We start from the raw sequence: 14,407 nt of genomic DNA on the forward strand, positions 1-14,407 counted from the left end.
AAAAAGCAAACCATTCAAAAGGCAGGGAAAAATGGTGGTAATTAACTGCAATATCTTGGAAAATATGGAACTGGGACCTGATGTAGATAGTATAGAATAAGGCATGGATACTATCCTGGTTTTGGCATGGATATAGTAAATATTCTTTCTAGCAGCTGGTGTAGTGGTGTGTTTTGGCTTTAGGATGAGAATCATGTTGATAACACTCTGATGTTTTAATTGTTGTCAAGCAGTCAAAGACTTTTCATCTTCTCATACTGCCCTGCCAATGTGGTGGGGGTGCCCAAGAAGCTGGGAGGGGACAGAGCCAGGACAAGTGTAAAATTCTTTTCAAATTCACTTTTACACTTACAAAGCTTGAGAGAAAAAGTAGACACAACCATATTCTGTAACTGTGTTGATTACATGTATATAAGCATGTAATGACTAATTAAATACCCTCTGCTGCTCTTGCAGCTTTGGTATTGCAGGCCACCAGCAACTCCACTGATGTTTCTTAACATTAAATACACAGAAGGATATTCCTCACCAATGGCGAGCAGATTTGGAATAAATTACCCAGATTCAGTAGAATAATACCAGCATAACACTAGTTCAAAAGTCAGGACCAGGATCCCATTTTTTTCAACTTTTTCTGCACCTTTTCAGACTTTACTTTCCTGACTTGGATTTTTGTTCCCATTACAGACAGAGGTCACAGGAATACCTATTTTCAATTAAAAGTTTCATGTTGCTCACTGTTTTGTGTATTTTAGGTTGTAATTGTCCTTTGTTTTGTGTGTAGGAGTGCTGTCAAATACTAGTAAGAAATGCCAAGCATAAGAATCACAGCAGTGACTGCCTCAGTATGCAGAAAACATCTAAAAACCCCTAACAGTAATGTATCTCCCTCCCCAAGCTTTGTGTTCCTTGGAAAAGTTCCAGATTCTCCTGAAATAATAGACTCCACAAATCTTTCAAGGTCTGTTTGATCCATTTGTTTAGGGTCTTCAGGAAGGAGTGTTGTACAAATCCCCAAAAATATCAGCCGAAACAACTGAAAAGTTCCTAGTTATGTTGGGCAGAGGGTCATTTCTCTGAACAGCAAAAGGCTAGGTGGCTGCAAGTCAGAATCCTGGCTCCTGTGAAATTTAAGGTGGCATGATCACATGTATCTTGCCACATTTATAAAGAGAAGGTGCTCCAGCAACTTTTTTTAAGGTGGAAGATCAACACCCCACATCAGTAACAGCAAACCAAACCTGTAAAGTATAACTTGGGAGTATGGCCTTAACATCTGCAAATAAGTTTTGGCATTGAGTGTTTTGAGGTGGGTTTTTTTCCACCAAATCACAGCAGTCAAAATGCTGGTACAATGCGGCAGAAGAGAAATCCTAAACCCAGTAACAAATATTCATTCAATTCCAATTGGCAACTTAATAGGTAAAAAAATCGTAATATTAACCCTTCAATATCTGTTTCTGATGTAATAAAGGTTTCCAAACTCCAGTCCAGTAAGCATTAATAGATTAAATTGTGAAATTCAGAATGGAGCACTGGAACATGCTGCCCGGGGGGGTTGTGGAGTCTCCTTCTCTGAAGATATTCAAGACCCGTCTGGACATCCATCTGTGCAACCTGTCCTAAGGAACCTGCTTTGGCAGGGTGGGTTGGACTCAATGATCTCTGCAGGTCCCTTTCAAACCCTAAAATTCTGTGAATCTGTATGAATCTGTGACTTGTTACCTGAAACATCAACATGAAAATGTTCCTAAAAACTTATTCAAAAGAAGACTTTATAACAAGCCTGGTTGTGCTTGTCAGTAATTATTAACATCAAAGTTCCAAATTTATTTTGAAGACAAGCACAAATCTGCTTTGCTTATTAAATAAAACCACAAATACAACAAAACAATGAACAACTACCAAAATAAGATTAAAAAATAAAACTATTCCACAAAGTGTCTAAAGTATCCAGAAACTTTCAAATTACTTCACTTGCTTTCATGGTACTAATCTGTGCAGATAAATTAGAGATGAGCTGACACTAAATATAGACTACACTGCTTTATATCCAGTTGCTATATAACTAGAACATTAAAGCTTACTAAAAACCGTACACATACATCTTTTCAACATAGTTTCTGAAAACTAGTTTCTGAACCTATTTTGTCATTTTTATGCTGTTTATAATAGTGAAATACAGGACTTTTTCAAAGTAAAAATACCAGAGCCATTGTGTTTTTCTATGTAAAAGAACTTCCAAAAGAAGTTCTCATCATGAAATTGCATTGCTAGTAAAAATGTAGCCACATGTAGTAAAAAAGCTCAGGTGAAAGAGTCAAATGAAAAATTCAAACAAGTAGCATTTCAAATTACTACTTTCACAAAGCATCTCAGGAAATGCCTAAAATTATTCACTGTGTTAACCAGAAAAACCTACTGAGAAGAAAGAGCCAAAGGTGGTGTTTAGTCTATTAAAGGGAATTTCCCAAGCACATTTCTTCTTAGAAAGGAATAAGCAAGAAAATTTTAGAAGCACTGATTGAGAGAATCACAACCAGGGCAATAGAAAGTCATCTGTGAGAAGTGTAAGTCCTTGACCCTGTTTACAACCTCCAAGAACCAAGGCACAGTATGTAAAGTGTATTGAATATGAGGAAATGTATTATTAAAAAGGTTGTTACACATTCCTGAAAAAATGGATGGACGCCAGCCATTGGTTGGAGGCCTATGGATGCCAGCCATGTCCATGACAATTACCATGACTACATTACCCAGTCTTATTAAAATTCATTTAAGTTTTAAAAGATTAGGGGAAAGGTGCATTCTGGTTTTGAAAAATGAGAGGTGCTGGTTTTTCAGTGACAGCAATCAGTCATCATCACAGGACATACACTCATCTACTCCTACGGGGAAAGGAAAAGAGCACCACCTTCCAGAACCACTGTATGACCAAATAACACAGACAACCAGGTATAAAAGGGAGGGACACTACACTGGAATGAAAGAGGAATCTTCCAAATATTCCCAGGTACCAAGCACTCCAGTCAGAGGTGTATCCCCGTGCTGATGAGCAAGATCCAACAAATCTTACATTTTATCTCTGTGAATCCTTACAGCTCTTTCTTATTATATATGCAAATCTCAAACTCAGAACTTGAACATGAAGGCTAGAAGAAGAAAAGCATTTGCACAGCGAAGAAAGGAGGAGACATGGCTTGGCATTTTGGGAGATAGTCACTGAAAAGAGGTGCAGCAGGAACAGGTTCTAGAGAGAGACTTCATAGTACTAAATGTTCCAAATGAAGAAGCACAATGGTTTGTAGTTTTTATAGAAATACCTGATGAGTTTTCCAAAAGGACACTCTCATCAGATTGGACTAATACCAATAAACATGCTATAAACTTAAGGAAAAGTAAATTAGCTCACACTGAGCTTTGCCTTGCCAGAAATAGATTGTACTTGAGATAAATCAATGATAGCTTGGGTAGCTGCCCACAGACATTTATGTCAACACTGTTCTGAGAAACTAGTTCACCTTGTTCTTCTCTCTAACAGACTTAGTAATCACAGTTAAAGGTGCACTGTAATATCAACTTGCTCCTATAGATGATTATTTAGTCATGGACAATGTAGGCAGTTACTTAGGAAAGCAGATATAGAAAAAAACAAACCTGTCCTTCTCCCCTACACTTGTTTATGATACTGAAGCCTTGCAAAGATGATTTGTCTTTCAGCAGTGAGTGGGCTGGTGTGTTGTGCTGAGGAGAGGAGGAAGAGGAGTTCTTCCCGAGCACCAGGTACCATCCTTTATTTCCCTGTCTCTTGGGAGGTAGCGGAAACTGCAAGCCCAACTCCACAAATGTTCCCACCAGTTTCCTCTTCCCTTCTTGAAGGGGGAGTTGCTCAGCCCCAGCCAACCTACATCACCCCCCGCCTCAGGTCTATTTCTTGGAGTAGCAAAATTCAGTGTTATCTCTTAACCTTGACCTGTCTCTGTTACATATACTCAAGGTGGGGAATTGCTGTACCAGGTAAGTCCAGGGTCTAGGTAGTCACTGGGAGACAAGGCTACTTCTAAAACGCACCCTAACAGAAAATTTTCTTTATAAATGTATTTAATATAGACATGTATGTGTGTCTAACTCTGTTTCACTACTCCTCCAAAAAAATGAAACAACTAGACTTGGGGATTTGAAACCATTCTTCTCAATCTGCATATAGAAATTGCTTCCCCATCTTTCTTTCTTACTGTGAAGTGCATGGTTCTAATTTAAAAGTATTTTTATTTCAGAATAATTATGCGTTCATTTTTTTCTTCTATTTTCTTCCTTCAGCCAGCTATGTTATTAAGTCCAGTAAAAAATTCTGATTTCAGCTTTTAAAATAACCTTTTAATTATTTTTTTCTCATTTCATGTTTAATCTAAAACCTCAGAGGTAAAAAGGGCAAAGAAAAAGGTTTTTTAGCCTCCAAAGAGAGAGAGAGACAGAGAATGTTTATCAGTTTGGGGCTGGGGATGTGGCAGTTGATTGTGGTTTGAAGTTTAGACATATATACTCTTCATATTATGTAAACATAAAATCTGGAAGACCTTAAGAAGACCTGTACACTGTATTCTCCCAATAATTTTGTCCCAGTAATTCAACCTTTGTCTTCGTCATTGTCCCTGGCTGGGAAGACCCCATACTGAGTCCTTCTGAACAAGCCACTAGGGAGGATGTGCAGAGCCTATAACCAAATGACAATGGCAACCCAAGCTCTGCTGCTGCATTGGAGCTCTCTAGTGGAATACACGCTGCTGAGCAGCCCCCTCCAATATATTGGACTGGATTGTTATACCAAAGCTCTGTGAAGATAATGATGTACACACTCTTTTTCATATCTATTGTGAGTTTAACCTAACTCCCCTGAAGCCCTCAACAGTATAATCTGGCAGAGGAGCAAGGAGAAGAGGTTTCTGCTGGGATTGAAGTCAGGGCTTCTAGATGCCCAGCACATCGTGTAATTTGATATATATTTTTAGAATTTAGCCTAACTGGACACAGATAAACATCCAACTTAGACTGAGCTTGAAGAAGATCCAGAATTCTCCGTTTATCACATATTTTTGCTGACTACTTCAGTGTTAGAATCATTTGAATGGGCACTGCTGATGGTCCAGAGAGAAGTGAAATGGGACTGCTGTGGTTTAGGTAACTGAGATAAACAGGAAAACTCTCTATCAGTCTTGGAGTAGTACTGTAGCCTAAAATTCTTCTATGTTTCCTCCTTTCCTGTTCCTTCATAATAAGAGAAAGAGAAATTCACATCAGTGGGGCTGCTGAGGGAGCCACAACCTAGAGAAGGTGGACTGACTTGTTCTCCCTCTTATTCCGCTTTTCCACTGCTGTTCGGTTACATCAGAGGCTCTTGGATAGACCTGCCTGCAAAGCAGTTGCAGCATTAAGTGTTAGCTGGATACTCACAAGCACCAGATATCCCATTTCAGATCCAGCAACAACACAGTGCTCCATGAAGCCCCCTGCCCAGTCCTGGTTTTGCTGTAGGTCCTTCCATCTCCTGTGTGTAATGTCACAAAATTAAGGGATGGAAGCTGAGGAAAAGGTATAGGATATAGGAAAGGAAGACAACATGTAAAAAACCAGAACAAAGTAGCATCTGCATTTCTACTGCATGCATACACTTGTGAAGAAACAAGATAGCAAAAGGCTCTGATTTGTGAGACCAGCATGTGAGGCTGGGTAGAAGAGATGTACAACAACTGTCAACAGAATTTCTGAAATTTTTTTTTGAAGCAAAGCATATATTTATGCTAATAAATTTCTTGCTAATCAGGTAGTTGCCCTCAATGTAAGGAAACTGCATAACATGAGACGTAGGACTTGCTTGAAATTTTGCTTGAACAGGTCGTTCTTGCATACTCTCTCTCCAGGCTCCTAAAAATTTTCATCAATTAATAAAGCAATTAGAGATGGCAAGGAAGAAATATTAGGAGCTATAAAATTAGTCTACCACCATAAATACAAGGAGGTTTCCACCCACTACCTGTGTTTCACATCACCTAAGCAATGTTCTAGATAAAGGCTCAACAAAAGAAGGAAACAGACAGAAAGTACCTAAACCATTTCCTTACCTTAATAGCTGTTTTGACCTCTCAGTTTCATCCTTAAAAAGTAAAAAAATCCTAGGAATTTCTGAAATAAAGTTCCATTCATAGGTAATAAGGCTCACCCAAACTTATTTGCTCCTATTGTGACAAACACACCAGATAAGATTCAAATCACCTACTTAGATGCCAGTGATAAAACCTGAAAAGCAATTAAGAAGCTTGAGATGAATAAAGAGAATCCTGATGTTCACTCTCCGGTGTGATGTAACCTTGAATGCAGTCAGGTTCAGATGACATTTACATTTCACACCACGGAGTCCATCACATTTTCTTGATCAGATTAGCCATGGAGGTTCCACCGAACTGCTAGTCCCCTACACGTTGGGGTGGTTAATTCAGATGGTCAGGGCCTGCATTCTGGGCATTGGGCACTCAGTTAACCAGGATGAATCTCATACACAACTTTGTATTTCTTTAATACTGTTCTGTTCACTCCAGACTGCCGTTTGAGCCCTGGAGTCCTGTTAAAAGTAATGCATGACCACATAATTGGAGGCTGTAGGGCAAATCCTCAGTCTAAAAAAAGTTTCTGAAATCCTTGTAATTTTCTTTTCAGTTAGTAAACAGCTGTGTTTTATTCCAGCTACATCATTAAGGCAAGTGGTACACTATTTTGGTGTAACATTCAGGAAGGAAAGGGAGACTATTGTGTGGATCTCTGCAAGTTAAATGTGGGTATATGCAAAAGAACACTGGGATTCACGTGAATGAGGGGAGAAATTGTGTTGTTGAAATATAATCTTTAGATTTGCCCTAATTGCTATAAAGACACATCAAGTAATGAAATGTAGCAGTACATGGGATATCAAAACCAGTTCCATTCTGTCTCCCTGGGTTAAATATGTCTGGATTTAGTGTGCCATAACAGTCTCTAGTAGAAAATAATCCCATTTCTTCCTATAAAACAAAATTTTTCCATAATCTTTATATAGAGCTTGCCCCAGTGCTTAAGTACCAGTAGAGTTAGAAGGTTGTCATAAGATCTAATAGAAACCTTCTTTGTTGTAAACTCTTACTATCTTTTGGGTTGGTTTTTTTTTTCCTGACCTGAACATCTGATGTCCATTCTTGTCAACACACATATTAGGTATTACTACGCTATTATGTTCACTTCCACATTTCACTTCTTTGTTAATCTTTTTTTTAAATTAAAAAAAAAAACAACTATCACCATTATTTCCATACACTCCTTTTTCCTAATACTTAATAAAGCTTTTCTTCACTTTGTTACTTAAACACCATACCTCCTTCTACATTCCTCATTAATTAATAATGGAAAAATGCATCTAAACTGGCAAAAGTATATAAAACCCAGAATTTTTATGGTCATATTTTCAAATTGCATATATCCCATTAGAAAAATATATCCAAAAAACTTTGCTGTACAATTCTTGTAAAAGTTAAGGTATAGTGGATGAGTGTTGCCCATTACATTCACCTTTTTTTTTACTTACCAAGTGGTAAGATTAATTTATACATCATTTCTGTATAGAATGTCCCTGATGGTTTTGATCAGAAAATGTGCAAAAAGGAGTAAGAAAGTTATTTCTGGACTTTTGCCTACATTATGGGCTTCTGCACTTGGCTCTAAGACACTTCTCTAAGGAGGTGATGGAACCGACCACTGTCTTGTATGAAACTTCTCTTGGATTTCAACAGGGTAATGTTATCTCTGGGAAGAACTCTCCTTGACTACGCTGACTTCAATATTATCAGCTACTAATCCTTCCAGGTATGCCTGTTACAAAAGATCTGCAACTCTAATACAGGCATCGCATTCAGAAAACTTCTGTATATCCACTTTATTTTCTCTGTTAATATATATGGAGAACTGAGGCTTTCAACATTTTCCTGCCCCTAGAGATATGCCTCTACTGTTGGGGGTTTTTTTCTACATAATTTCCTTGTACACCCACATGGACTCAAAACAATTCAAAGCTTGGCCTGTAGAAAAACAGATGTTTTTCTACAATGGACTGTAAGTCTGTGTAGTCAGGCACACAACAGACAATTTTGTTTGTCTGAAAAGTTCATTTATATTTCTTTTTCTGTTAGAGAAAACAGTTATGTACTATTTATGTTGCTTTGGTTTGGTTTTTTTTTTCTATTTTGAAAGCTGTGAGTTCTGAAATTCGGACTACAGGCCAATGAAGCAGGTAGAAATTATTATAGAGATAGATTTCATTCTAAGATATGAATTGGATACAGCTTCTGACATAGATGGATGCTTAGGCTACTAATTAATTTAGTAAAATGAAATTAGATGTGTCATCTCACTTGCAGAACAAGGGGAAATAAACAACCATTCCTCACACAAAAGAGATCTTGGCAACACAACGAGGTATATGGGTATCATCACAGAGAAACTATCTCCCATTGCTCTTGATCACAAATTCCTTGTTTGAGTTCACAAATAAACCACTGCACTATTTTAATGAAATATGTGTTCCTATCAATAAAATTATTTAATCTCATCACTCCTATTCCAATGTGTTTGAAATTATCATTAGCTTTGCCTATTTTCCAACTTTCTGACAGTTTTCTCAGCTTTTTTTGTAATCACTCATGAGATTCATGTGGACCTTTTACCCAGCAGGTGACAGAGTTTATCAGGAAGTCTCCAAAGTGACTGCCACTACCCACTGCAAGCAACCTCCAGTAATGACTCAAACATGTTCATTCACTGAAGGCTGGAAATGCTCCTAAAGTGGAGATTTTTACACAATGTTTTCCTAAAATTAGAAATTGAACTTTGGCTCTTGGAGTCTCTCTTGACATTGATGATATTGCCATTCGTCCAAGGACGTTAAGAAAAACAGCTTTTCCTTTGCTTCTGTGGTAAAGAAATCTTCCACCAGTTACTTGCACGGGAGAAGGACATTGCTTAAATTCTCCCTGGAGAATTGGTGAGTTTGGAGTGAAAAAAGCTGGAGGGTTCTGGTGCAAAAAGCTATGCTCCTGGTGAGAATCATGCTCAGAAGAACCTTGTCAAGAATAACAGTGAGAGCCCTGCAGATAGACATAAAAACAATTTTAGTATTCCTCTTGAAGATTTTTATCAGTAAAGGATCAGTGCTTTATACTACATGCTGCAAGTGTGAGAGGAAATGGAACTCTGGAAATGCCTATTATTTTTAATTGCCTATAAAAGGACAGAAGGTGACTAGTTCAGATGTAGACTTGTACACTGCAATGAATTGTATACTAATGAATTATCAATAAAGAACATACAATGTAAAAGTGAACAATAAATCATTGTTTATATGTATTCATATTTGTTTGTGCTTATAGTATATGATATAGTTTACAAACATTATTTTGTTTTCATGGATACAAACTTGTGCAAATAGGATGCTCAAAATGGCATCTTAGGCTATCACACGGTGATAATGTAGAAGGATCTTTCAGTTCTGTTTTGCATTCTGTCACAAAATTAGAAATGTCCCTAGAGAACACAATGAGATTACCCAAAATAAACACATGTTAAAGAAATACTCTTTTCTGTCTTTGGGTACATCTCTTGAGAATATTTTAAAAGTTTGATCTCTTTTTCCTACTCTTACAGTTCTTGCACAACTCACAGCATTTTTATCTTTGGCCACTGTGACATCTCTGGTATAAAAATAAAAATAAAATTACATGTAAAAAAGACAGTATTGACCACACTGTAGGTCTCTAGTCACAACTTATCATCTGTTTTCCTTTGTTATTTGACATCCTTTTTCCAAAAGCTCTCCTCAATCATGAATCTTAGAAGTGGCAAAACATTTTCACACTCTACCTTTACTACACAGGTTTTGTTGAATATCATGTGTTTAAAAAGGATGATATGGGGAGGACACTGAGCAGGTGGCTGATAAGCATCTTGACCAAAAAATGTTAGTTGTGGAGACTGATGTAAACACAGACCAGAGGCAGACTAAGTATTTAAACAGAGTAGCAGGGAGCTCATCACTGCTTATTCACTTCTGAAGGCTGCACTTTTCAAGATGTTAACCTTGAGCATTCCCCACAAATCAGATAAGGATATTATGAAACAAACTGGTGGAAAATCTAGGGAAATAGGCTGTTCTGCTTCTCGTTCGATAGTGCTTAAGGTTGTGCTGCAACGGCTGGAGTACCTCACCTGTGAAGACAATCTGAGAGAGTTGAGCTTCTTCACCCTGGAGAAAGGAAGACTCTGGGGAGACCTTATTTCTAGTACCAAAAAAAGGATCTACAGGAAAGCTGGAGAAGGACTGTTTATTAGGGAATGTAGTGACAGGACAAGGAGTAATGGCATTAAGCTGAAGGAGGGGAGATTTAGATTAGATGTTGGGAAGAAATTCTTTTCTGTGAGGGTGGTGAGGCACTTGTGCAGGTTTCTCAGGGAAGATGTGGCTGCCCCCTCCCTGTCAGTGTTCAAGGCCAGGTTGGATGGGGCTCTGGGCAACCTGGTCTATTGGAGGGTGTCTCTGCCCGTGGCAGGGGGTTTGAACAGAATAATATCTGAGGTCCCTTTCACCCCAAACCATTCTGTGATTCTGTGATCTGTTGCAGATTTGTGCATACTCTGGACACAGAAACACCTCAGCCTGTTGTCACAATCTAAAGCTAATTTAGGAAGCACAAAAAGGTGTAATGCAGAGCAAGACTTTGAGAGGCTGCAGAAAGTCTGATCATGAGACAGTTTACACTTTATCTTTTACATCAGATCAGCTTCAGGATGTATGGCTTACACCTACAATAACCAAAAACAATTATCACAGTCCACCTCAAATCTGTTAATAAACTGTCACAGCCTGCAAATCAAATAGGTTGCAAGTAATCTGCCTTCAGTTCTGCCAATTTTCTTTGGCAAACCAAGTCTATGTAATGTCCAGGGAATGTCATAAACACACCAAATACTTTAGTGAGACTGTCCTAACAATTTACAAGCACAGACAATCCAGTTCCAGGGTAAGTGCCAGGCATTCTTGAATTTACTAATATAGCTGCTGCCTATAAAACCAACTGATAACTGACTGCAGGGGTCAAATACTGCATGAGGAGACTTACTTCTTTCTGTCATATGCCACAAGATAGGCTCTCCAGCCAGGAAAGCTGGTCATCTGGAAAAGCAACATGCTTTATTTTAGCAATCTAAACTAACTACGAAGTGGAAATCTGAACAGAATAGGGGTGGAATATGCATGAGGAGTTTGATCACAACTGCTTGGAGTCCAACCCTGCAGTGTATGCAGTTCAGAAGGACTTAAAAACTGAGCAGGCACAAATGAAATCTGACCCAAACACTGAAGCACGAGGCATGACTGCTCAGCCAGTGGGACTGTGACAGGTATGTGACCCTGCTCCACGGGGCTGGAATCACACAGGGCAATGCATGGCATCCAGCCAATGCTTCAACCCAGAGATGACTTTCCATCAGGGTGACTCTAGAGCAGCAGAGGGCACACAGATAAATAGAGCCTGGCAAGTGGTGTGAAATATCAGTAACAGAGCTCTCTAGTTGCACGCTTCAAAATAAGGGATGGGCACTATGGTGCTTTCTGGAGGAAATCTCACCCTGCACCCCATGGAGGTACTGCCACAAAAGATTTAATAATAAACATGAAAACACAAAATCAGTTCCTGGAACAAACAAAACATTTGGAGCAATGTAACATGGAATAACCAAAGCTATCCCACATACTATCAATAATAGCAAATGGGAAAACAGTCACTATCTATAAAACTGGCAGATTCTGTTCAACACTTCAGTTAGCAGCAGACAGATAAAGGTAACTTAGAGACATGGTAAATACTTGAAAGAAGGGAAGCTAATGAGAGATACATTTGTACAGATCATTTTTAGATGCCAATAGAACAAGACCTCAGGAGACTAGGAAGAAATCCTACTTAAAGTTACAACTTTGAGAATAAAACTGGAAGGATAATATTTAATTCAGGAAATGACTGTGTGGTTTTGAGGAAAAAAAAACAGATCAGTCCTGAAGTCATAAACTAATGTGCTGCCTGAAGGTATGGAGGCGTTCCCCATCTCAACATGCTATTCTATAATTACCAAATGAGGTTCATGCTTCCTTTTAGGCACTTGAACTTGGACACCACTGAAGATGGAGACCCACTCCCAGCTGTGTTCTGTTATGGAACAACACTTACACACTCTTGGCATTCACAAAACCTCTGGCTAGTCTTGCAGGCTCTTCCATTTCCTTTGCACCTAAGTCCTGAACTCATTTCTTAGGAGACCTGAAGATTAGAGTTTTACTTTTTTTCCCCATTGATTTGTTGTATGTGGGTGGAGTTCTTAACATATGTGCTTAGGATCTCCTTTCCAAAATACCCAGGGAGTCTGATCTGTGCTCATTCCATTCAGGAGAGTAGTAAAAACATTTTGCTTTTGTTTTTCCTTCCCTAAGAACAGAACATTTTTGGGGTGGAGGCCGGACTAGCTCAGGAAGAAATGCTCAACTTTTAAGTTCCTCTTTAAGGGGAGTGGGAGCTGAGAAGAATGAGATAATTTCCATTTTCCATTGAATTCTTCCCAAGACAATGCATATTTTTCTAGGGCAAGTGTCAGCTAGAATTGTATTAATTAGAACACTGCTTCATAAGCAGAATGGAAGAAGACTAAAAACATCATTAATTCTTAGAATCCCCAAAGAGTGAACAGTCCCAGTATTTCCTCTATATGTTGTATGGGTCAGGATTTCCTCTACATGCCGCTACCTGAAGGTATTTCAGAGTACCATCAAGGCAGAAAGTACTTCAAGTGTCTTGGCTGAAAACATGTGAAAGTTAAGCAGCTCTGACCACAGAAAAAAATGTATAGGACTCAGAGACCAAAACTGTTACAAGGCAGCAAGATAATTAGAGTCAACTTTGCTCCTCTGCTCCTCATCATCTTTTGCTCTTTCCTTCTAGAAGTTATACTGAGCAGGAGACAGAGTTTTCCCAGAATAATGTCAATATTGCAGACAGATTTCCTTAGGAAATCTCTATTTCTTCTTTGCCTTACCAAATATGTCTGCAATGCTTCATCCTTTGAATAAACCAGGTCTAATATGCAGTTAAAAAGTCCTCTATAAAATTCTACCAAAACAAGGATGTTATTTAGTTACTATTATGGCCTGGAGTGTGAATAAAAGAGCAAATATTATGCAGCAGATTTTAGCCAGCTTCCGTAAGTATATAGAATAAGAAGCTACATGGAACCAAATAAATCTCTTCAGATGCAGTGCATTATCTCAGCAGCAGAACCATTGCTTCTACAGTCTTTTCATAGGGATTATTACAACATGGAAACAGCTCTTATGGAAAAGACATAGTGCGGACAAACTCCATGCAGCACACCAGTTCAGTGGACAACCTGAAAATTGCTCCGAGCTCTGAAGCCACCCACTTACATCCTTTTCAGCATTCAGAAATTAGATTTTATCCAGCCACTACACAGCTGTGTTACAGTACAGAACTGCTCGTATTCTGCTGCAGGGACTGCACTCAGAGGCTTGCTTAGCTGGAACAAGTCTGACAGATAAAAGGGAAGCAATGCTGGTCTGCTGCAAAAAATGTCATTTCGTCTTCTCCGTATTTTTGCCCACGTGTTAGTTTGACACCAAAACAGAAAGACTAAAATGTTTATTATTCAAGGAGTTCTACAAGTCAAATAAGAATTGTGTTTGCTTTTATTCTTTGTTCATTTCTGCCTGTGCAAGGCACCATGGGACTTGGCATGTCTTACAGTATGGCTCTACTGGGAATTGGGAATGTTCACAGTGGGTTGTTGGGGATGTTGACAAAGTATTTCCTTATTTTTTAACTGTTCACCCTGTACTAGAAACTAAATCCTTTTAGCAGAGATAGTGGACATCACCCATTTTCTCACTAAGATTCCCTGAACTGATTGTCCCCAAAATATGAGATGCACCTCTTGCAAAAGTCAGCTGGAGTGAGCGTCAGACACTCCATCCAATGGGAAATGAATGTGAATCAGTTCAAAGACCTCAAATAATTTATTCATTCTTGGGTGAATTGGCAACAAGCCAGGGGAAAATTTAAGCTCACCATAGCAGAGATCATTTGTTAATCTTTATAGAAAGGTCAGACCCTGAAATATTTGCTGTCCTCGTGTGCAAAACCAGGGGAAATCAGCAGTGCTCAGTGCAGTTTGCAGCTCTTTCAAAAATATCACAGATATCCCTTAAGTGTAGTCTGAGTCAGAGTATTGGTTCAGGAGATACTGAAAGGTTTAGGCTTCTTTTATATCTTTG

Source organism: Gallinula chloropus, assembly GCF_964237585.1.
Source record: "Gallinula chloropus genome assembly, chromosome: 1".
Classification (NCBI taxonomy): domain Eukaryota; kingdom Metazoa; phylum Chordata; class Aves; order Gruiformes; family Rallidae; genus Gallinula; species Gallinula chloropus.